At 40.9% G+C, this 8,077-nt stretch overlaps 1 long non-coding RNA gene across 3 annotated transcripts; it reads right to left on the bottom strand.

The window, feature by feature from the left end:
* Nucleotides 1-956: 956 nt before the first annotated feature.
* LOC149915646 (uncharacterized) lies at nt 957-3,843 on the bottom strand. 3 transcript variants are annotated; one of them, XR_016471950.1, is made up of 4 exons: nt 3,706-3,843; nt 2,919-3,127; nt 2,358-2,402; nt 957-2,121 (listed from the first exon to the last, which is right to left on the bottom strand). It is a non-coding gene; the product is annotated as an uncharacterized LOC149915646 (long non-coding RNA). The 3 variants fall into 3 exon arrangements; XR_016471949.1 differs by lacking the exon at nt 2,919-3,127; XR_016471951.1 differs by lacking the exons at nt 2,919-3,127; nt 3,706-3,843 and adding an exon at nt 2,776-2,901.
* Between the last annotated feature and the right edge of the window lie 4,234 nt (nt 3,844-8,077).

Consider the following 8,077-nt stretch of genomic DNA (forward strand, 5'->3'; position numbering starts at 1 on the left):
TAAGATTGAGCAGTTCTTTCAACAGGCAATTTTGTATAGGATACACTGAAGGTAAAACACAGAATAGCTCATTTGGCAATGTAGGAAGCCATTGAGGGAAGTAGGAATGATGACATTACTGGAAAAAATCCAGTGCATACTAGTAGCCACAATGGGGTGTGTGACAAATGATATTTTGTTATGCTTGATAAATCCAACACCTCAACAGGTTTGCTCTAAATTATGTGTAGAATTTTGTAGAAAGCCACAGAACCTATTGAACTTTCAGGAAATAGCATGAAATTAAATATTGAGTACTGCTGAAATTTGCTGTTTCTGTATGTGATTTGCTCTTTTACTTTCTGATAATTAAATGCACCGTCTTAACCCAAGTCCATAAGACTAGACAGTTTTTTCTCACACAAGCAGATGGTATTATAGTTGCAAATTCACATGGCTTCTATTTATGCTATTCTATTTGGAAATGTGAAAAAAAGCAGAAGAAAATTCCTCTTGAAGGTTCAGGCCATCTTTATCATGAGTTAGGACAGACTGAAAATGCGCCTATTAAAGTTTATGTTTAAATGCTTATTGGTATCTATTTTTTATTTATAGAGGTCAGATATGCCTGACGTCCCAATTGCAGTCCTGAAAATCTCCCACCATGCTGGTACGTATGGCTGGAGATGCATTAATTTCACTTTCAGACCTCCTGTTTTTGACACTACAGCTCTTGTGGCTCTTCCCAGGCAGCCAGATTTTGTCTTAAGAGTTTGATTTTATACTTTGATTGAAGGTCATTAAAAGTATCTGAGAACTGAATTCAACTGATTCTACTCAGAATTTGTGCAAATGATACCTAAGGTTAGCCAGAGCCACTGACAATAAATACTTGATCTTACATAAATGCACACATTATAACTTGTTTTGTATAGATATTGGTATATGCATATTTTTTAACAGTATATGTACATAATCTTAAGTTGTAGGATGTTGCTTATAAAACCATTCCTACTTCCAAAAAAAGCTTAAGAAAAGGCCATCAGCATGTTTCATTTTACTAAGAGATGTTTTCATCCTGTTGCAGCTCTTTTTGTGAAGTATTTATATTACTTTTCAGTTAATAGGATAGATAACATCTATCTTCCCCATTTCCACACTCCCACTGGAATACAAGCCAAGCGAACCCATCTATCTGCATAGTGCAAACAACAGCGTCTCTGTTTGATTTGTTTTGTTTTTAAAACTCATTCCATCTCCCAATTTTAGCTCATCTGTGAAAGAAAGCTACGAGGAAAAATACCACAATCAGACAGACGAGGAAAATTCTACTCCGCACGTTTACACAGATGTCATTTTTCATCAGTTAATTGGAGACAGTTATGCCTCAGCGTTAAGCTGTGTTTCCAGAAGGTACGACAAACTGTGTTGTGTACCAATTAGCAAGTCTTACACCGACACTAATATAATGGAAACGAAAGGCAGATCCAGATAGAAATGATGCATTTTATTCTGGGGAAGTCACCGTAAAAATGCCTTTTCCACCCTCTGAAGCAGTAACTTAGCCCCAGAAATACCCATAATGAGGCCTCGCAGGGACCACTTTCTCCATAGCCCTTATTATCGCGCTTCGGAGGGTCTGGCCATCCCGCGCTCATCGCGCCGTCGGAGGCATGGTTAGGCTGCACAGGAGATGGAGCACAGAGCATCCATCGCGGGGACTTTTCGTCAGGCACTTCATCACTAACGAAATCAGGATTTATAAGAGCAGCGGTCTCTGTCTATCTTAAATCTTGGCCTAAACAAATTGGGAAGGCAAAACATAGCTACTGACGGGCTGAGAAAGCACTGCTGAGGATGAGAGTGATAAACAGTCCGGTTTGGAGCAGGCAGTAATTTATAAAAGGAGCTGAGGAGAAAGTAAGACGTTTCTGTACAAAGAGAGCCATCAGTCTCTCCTTCCAAAAATAACTACTTTATGTGTGGGTTATTTAGTTTCAGCTTAAAGAGCTGATAAAACACAGAATTGGAGGCAATGGAACAAATCCCAGCACGGCAGCCGAGTGGGTGGCAGATCACACGAAGTTACATCAGCACAGGGGAAACTGCTGATTCTTGCAAAGTGCAGTCCCTGGGGAAGGCCTACAGAAAGAGGGGGATGTGTCTGCATTAACAAATAGCTTCAATGCACGTTGAAAGGAGATCATTGGACCACTTTTTTTTTTTTGGATGAAAATGACCTCACTTCTAGATACCAAGCATGAAAAACAGTTTAAGCAGCTTTAAGTCACTCTTAGTTTTCCTACCAGGCACCACATTCTAACTGATAACTATTTTAGAGACAGTGCTTGACGTGGTAAGCGTTATAAGTTACTCACAGAGCAGATTTGGAGGTCTTTTACTCAGGGCATCCCTCCAGCAACCTGCAGAAAGAAATTCACAGAAATAAAACCAAGAAAGATCTGGACAGATCATCACAGGCTGGCTGAAAGCCAATGGGACATTTTTACTCGGTCTGACCCCATTTTATTTTCTTGGTTTTTGCAAGCCATGTCCTCAGCCACACTGCTGAGATGCAGACCTAGCTCTACCAAGTAATGCACAAAGTGTTGTTTTCATATTCTCTGCTTTTCAGAGTACAGCTGTCTATGGATGTAACACGTTGCTAAATGCAGAGCAGCGTGGGCTCCCAGGAAGCATGAGGTGCCCCTTTGGGTCCACAGGCCTGCACCATGGGCCCAGCCTAGGCAAAGCCACCAGCACTGCACAGCTGCTCTGAGCCTTGCTGAGCCAAACCTTGCTTCTGTGTTGGAGTGCAAGAAGGCTGCAGAGTCTTTCCCAGCAGAAGTACTGCAGAGAAGCCATTGGAATAGATGATCACAAAGTGAGGGCAGGTGGGGAAGAGAGAGGGATTTTATGACGTGCACCAAAAGCATCACCTGCTGGCTTGAGGCTGCATGCTTGTGCATTCATTGGGAGACACTGGGGATGAATCTCCAGAGGAAACCTGGTGTTTCCTGTCTTTGATGTCAGCATCAAAACATATACTTGTTCCTCTCCTGCTTGTTTGCAGAACACTACCATGACTCCAGAGCTAATATTTCATTCCTTCCATTTTTTACCTGGCATCTGGTGTATGGGATAGAAACTGGTGCCAGAATAAATAAAACTTCAAATTAAAAATAATGAGCTGCATGTGTGTAACTTTTTTTTTTTAGTTAATTGTCCCTAATTTATGCAGCTGCAGTACCTGGCAGTTTCCTATGATTAAAGACTACCACATTCAGTGTGTCATGGAATTCATTTGATATCAGTATGAATCAGCTATAAAGCATGCCTATAATTTCTTTCTGAATAACATTAATGCATTTCTCCTTAAATTGTTCAGCCAAGAATAAAATACACTTGATTAGTAAACTTCACTTGTACAGCTTTAATGTGAATGAAAAATAATCATAATGGAATATATTACTTCTAAATATAATTATTGTACTAATGGAATTTGTTTATAGAACCATTGCTTCACCCAATATGGAAGGCCAGGTCCTTGAAACTAGTAGAAAATCCAAGAAATAAATCTCAGTCACAACAAAGTTAATGTAAAAACATAAGAGAGAAGTAAAGAAACAAGAAAAACGACTAAAGAACAATTCCTGCACAATTTTTCAGAGATTCCTCATTCATCAATATAAGCCCATGATTCAAAAAATTACTTTAGACAGGTACCTAACTTAAAGAGCATGCTGAAACTCCTTTCTTGCCTGGAGATGGTATTTGCTGAACATACAGAGAGTTAACAAACCCCACACTGTACTGTGCAAAGCCAACACAAGGAGAGGGAAAGGATTCTCTTAAAGAGAGCTTCTATTTGTACTTTGGTTTCTTAACACAGGTGAGATTCATGACCAGGTCTTCCTTCTAGCTTTATAAGCTCTCAGTTGATTGCAATCATATTTGAGTGGCACCAATCAGTACAATTAATTAGCTATATCTGTGAGCAGCCTTGAAGGTGTTTTGTCCCAGGTTGGTGAATGAGAGATTTCCTTCCCTCTATCACTACAGTTAAAAGGTTTTACAGAGAGAGTGGTGAGGTGCTGGAACAGCTGCCCAGAGAGGCTGCAGATGCCCCGTCCATCCCTGGAGGTGTTCAAGGCCAGGTTGGATGGGGCCCTGGGCAGCCTGGTCTGGTATTAAATGAGGAGGTTGGTGGCCCTACATGTGGCAGGGGGGTTGGAGATTCATGATCCCTGAGGTCCCTTCCAACCCTGGCCATTCTGTGATTCTGTTTCCATCATAGCTGAAGTCTTCACAGCCCAGAGAATGGAAATGTGAAGCTCATGCCCATAGGAAAAACTTCCCAAACTGGGCTGCTCCAAGAACCGTACCTTTCCTTTAGGGCTTGAGGCAGATGGGGGAGGTAATACCTACATCCCTTTCTGCCTGCTGGTAGAAGGCAAGCATTTCCCAGTTACAGCATGAAACAAAGTGCTCATATAGGTTTGCCAAGGGAAGCAGCTTCTGTATAATCAATGTGCTGCTAGGAGCCTGAGGGCAAAATGTTCTTCTTAAAACTATGCTGAAGATCCTGATGTGGGTAGTCAGCTCTGCTGGTATGTGCAGAAGGCTACTGACAGCATGGCAGTGTATAGAAGAATTGTGATTAAGGGTGTATGGGGGATAATAAAATTGTTCATGATCAAATACACTGTGAAACAGTTTAACTGATAGTTTAAAAATAAATAAAACATGTACTAGTGTGGGATAAAATATCTGCTGTTCTCTCATTCAAGTTTATTTTCCATTAAATCTGCCTGTTTTCTGGTTGCAACGATGTCACACTTCATCTTCAAAATAAATAACAAGTCCAAAACAAACCTCATAAAAACCTCATTTTTCCATTGGTTATTGATTACTACTTTTGTACTTACATAAAAATTACCCATAATGCCATACTTCAAATTCGCCATTTAAAAAGTCCTTTTCTTCCTCATTCTCCCCCCACAACATCATCTTGGTTCACAACTTAATGCAGAATTAGTATATAAAAGAGTGGAAGCCTTCTGTCACTTGCTGTAAGGACACACAAGCATGTATTTGTATAGCATGTATTTGCTATTCATGCACTTTAGGAAACAAACACACAGTACCAAGGGAGGAATACTTGATAAGAAAAGCATCTGAAGTTGCTTACACACACACACAAAAGCCAAGTTTCACTGTTACTCTACATTTCTTTTGCTCAGAGGCAGCCATTTTCTAATCTAATTGGAAAAAGGATCTTAATTACATGGTTTGGAGAGTGGAACACAGCCTGACCCTTCCATGAGTCTCACTGTTTAAAATTCATGGCCTGGTAATCTGCTTTTAACTGACACTCTACTTACAAAAAGGCCTTGCTGAAATATTTTCTGACAATGAAATATGATGCAATTAACCTCTTGCCATACCTACCCCTCAAAGGAGGCAGACAGCATGTTGCAGGCTGGCAGTATTCAGCAGTTGGGTGAAATAAGGCCTTATTGGAGCTCACAACAATTATTCATTGCAGGGTCAAGGCTGCTTCTGGGAGATGCTGAATTCTGCATCTTCTGTTCACCTGCACAGGAATGGATGGTGTTCACTGTCTCAAGACCATAGATGATATTTATAATTATTCATGTCATGATTCCCTGAGCCTGGTCAGGGAGTGATACATTTTGTAATTCTGCATCTCACAAAATGGGGAAAACTGCATGAAAGACTGAGTCTGAGATCATTCTCTTGAGAAGGCTCAAGTATACATGAAATTTATTTGCATGCAAAATGTGGACCTACTGCACAGTTTGTTTTTGTCAACACTGCACTTGTATCAAGAGCTACTGGCCAAGGAAGGGGAAGAGAAAGGAATTAGCTCCTTACAGAAGCAGCAGCTGCCCTGACTCAGGACCAAGGATGCGGCCCTTGTGTGCTGGCTTTCTGGTTTCAGGAAGGGTATGTGAGAGCCAGGAGGACATCAGACAGGTGCCAGGGAGAGCCCTAGGGTAGGTGGATCCTCAGTTGGCTGCAGGGAGCAGCTCCTGGCCATTCCTGGCTCTCAGCAGGCTTGCATAAGTCTGCCTATTCCTCCTTTCTTCTACCTTTAGTCAAAGTCACATCATTTGGGATAAACCAGTGCATTCCACAGGATTGAATGGAGGACCAACAGCCCTTGGCTGAGCAGTGAGAAACACAACAGGTCCAGAGTACAAATTCCTTTCCATCTTGCAGGAAAGATCTCCATAATTCTTTCCCTACAAAGACTTTTTCCCCCTTTCTTTTGCCTTGGAGTGGCTAGAACTGCCAGCTGATCTATAGATTTGTGTTTTGTCGCAGCTGCATCCACGTAATTTGCTGTCCAGCATGACCTCGTGTCTGCCATCAGCCACTATTGCAAGCAGAGCAGACATGTTAAACATGTTCTGAGAGGACCCTGCCTTGAGAAGGGAAGAACTAAGAGGAAAGGAAGAGAATGCATTAATAACCATCTAATTTAAATATGGAGTAAGGCTTGGAAGGAGGATAATTTACACTGCAATGCTGAAAATCAATAACAAAGGAACATGCCAGGACAACAACTACTAAAACAAAGCATTTTAGTTTAAATAAAGAGATACTCAGAAATAGGGAATGCGCTTTAAAAAACATCCTTGAAGGTAATTCTGCACTGAAGCATTTTGTTGGAGGAGATGGGCTGATTCATCATTAAAAAAGATATAAATAGCAATAATAAATATTTACAAAACACAGGCTTAGTGCGATCAAAATTACTCACTTGTTTGAATATAGCAAAAATCATCTTGACAGGAAAATGAATTTTCAGGGGGATGTTTCATTTTGTCATCTTACAGAAGCATTTTGACTTCTCATTTCAAAATTATAGGTGTTCTGTGAATTCATAAATTTTTCAAGAGTAACAAAACAACAAACATTTTGTGCTGACATAACTTACGTGATTACCCTGGAATAACATTTTCGTTATTATTTTGCCAGAAGTATGGGGAAAAATATCCTACAGTTCAGTCAGAAGATCAGTCAGAAGGTCCTTTCCTTCCTTGCCACACCACATATCCAAAAATGTGACACGTTATACGAGGGCTGCTCCAAAAGCAAATTGATGTGCAATGTCTGTTGGCATAAGAAAGGGGAGATCCTTCTGGATTGCCCAGAACCCAGACAAATCATCGCCTCTGACCACTCCATTGTGATGCTGACTAAGCAGAAGGCTCAAACTTCCAGAGTTGGGCCAGAGAAGGCAACCCTTCTCTTGCAATATGATAATGCCAGGCAGCATGCCAGTTGAATACCATGGAGCACGCTGCCCATCTTGATTGGACTGTCCTACCACACCCCCCATAGAGTCTGAATTTGGCACCATCTGACTTCCAGCTGTTCAAGCCAATGAAAGATGGACTGCGTGGGCAATATTTCCCTAACAATGATGCCATCATAGCAGCTGTGAAACAATGGGTCACCTCCACTGGTGCAGATGTTGATGAACACAGCATGCAAGCTCTTGTCCATCACCATCAAAAATACACAATTAATGGTGATGATTGTGCTGAAAAACTAAATTTTGCAGCTGAGAATTTGCTCTATCAAATAGAGTTCGAGTGCTCTTTGTAGCTGTTGTAGTTTCCAAGAAAATAAATAGGAGGCATTACTTTCAGAATGATCTGAAAATGACCTTTCTAAACCAAACAATTTAATCTTTTTATTATTATTATTATTATTTATGACTGGTTCTAGAGGGAAGTTAAAGACACGGGGCTTGCCAGTCCTCTCTGGCCTTTAAATTTCTAGGTCAGCCTCTCTGTGCAGCCTCTGGGGACTATCAAATGATCTGCTTGAGACCTCCTGTGCTCATTAGAGCTCTAGTTCTGCAGGAAGACACTGGGTATAACAAAAACTCCTGACTCAGTATTAATGAGAGTTGTCTAGGTAAAACCTCGTTTATCAGCTGGAAAGGTTGCTGTACAAGGAGGTTAAGTGAGATGTTTTTCACACCTCTACCTTCTACATTTTGTGCTTAAAATTAGGAGATAACACAGCTCAGCTCTAATATTCTGCAGTGCCAGGTACT

This window comes from Phasianus colchicus, chromosome 17, assembly GCF_987193195.1.
Source record: "Phasianus colchicus chromosome 17, bPhaCol1.hap1.1, whole genome shotgun sequence".
Taxonomy (NCBI): domain Eukaryota; kingdom Metazoa; phylum Chordata; class Aves; order Galliformes; family Phasianidae; genus Phasianus; species Phasianus colchicus.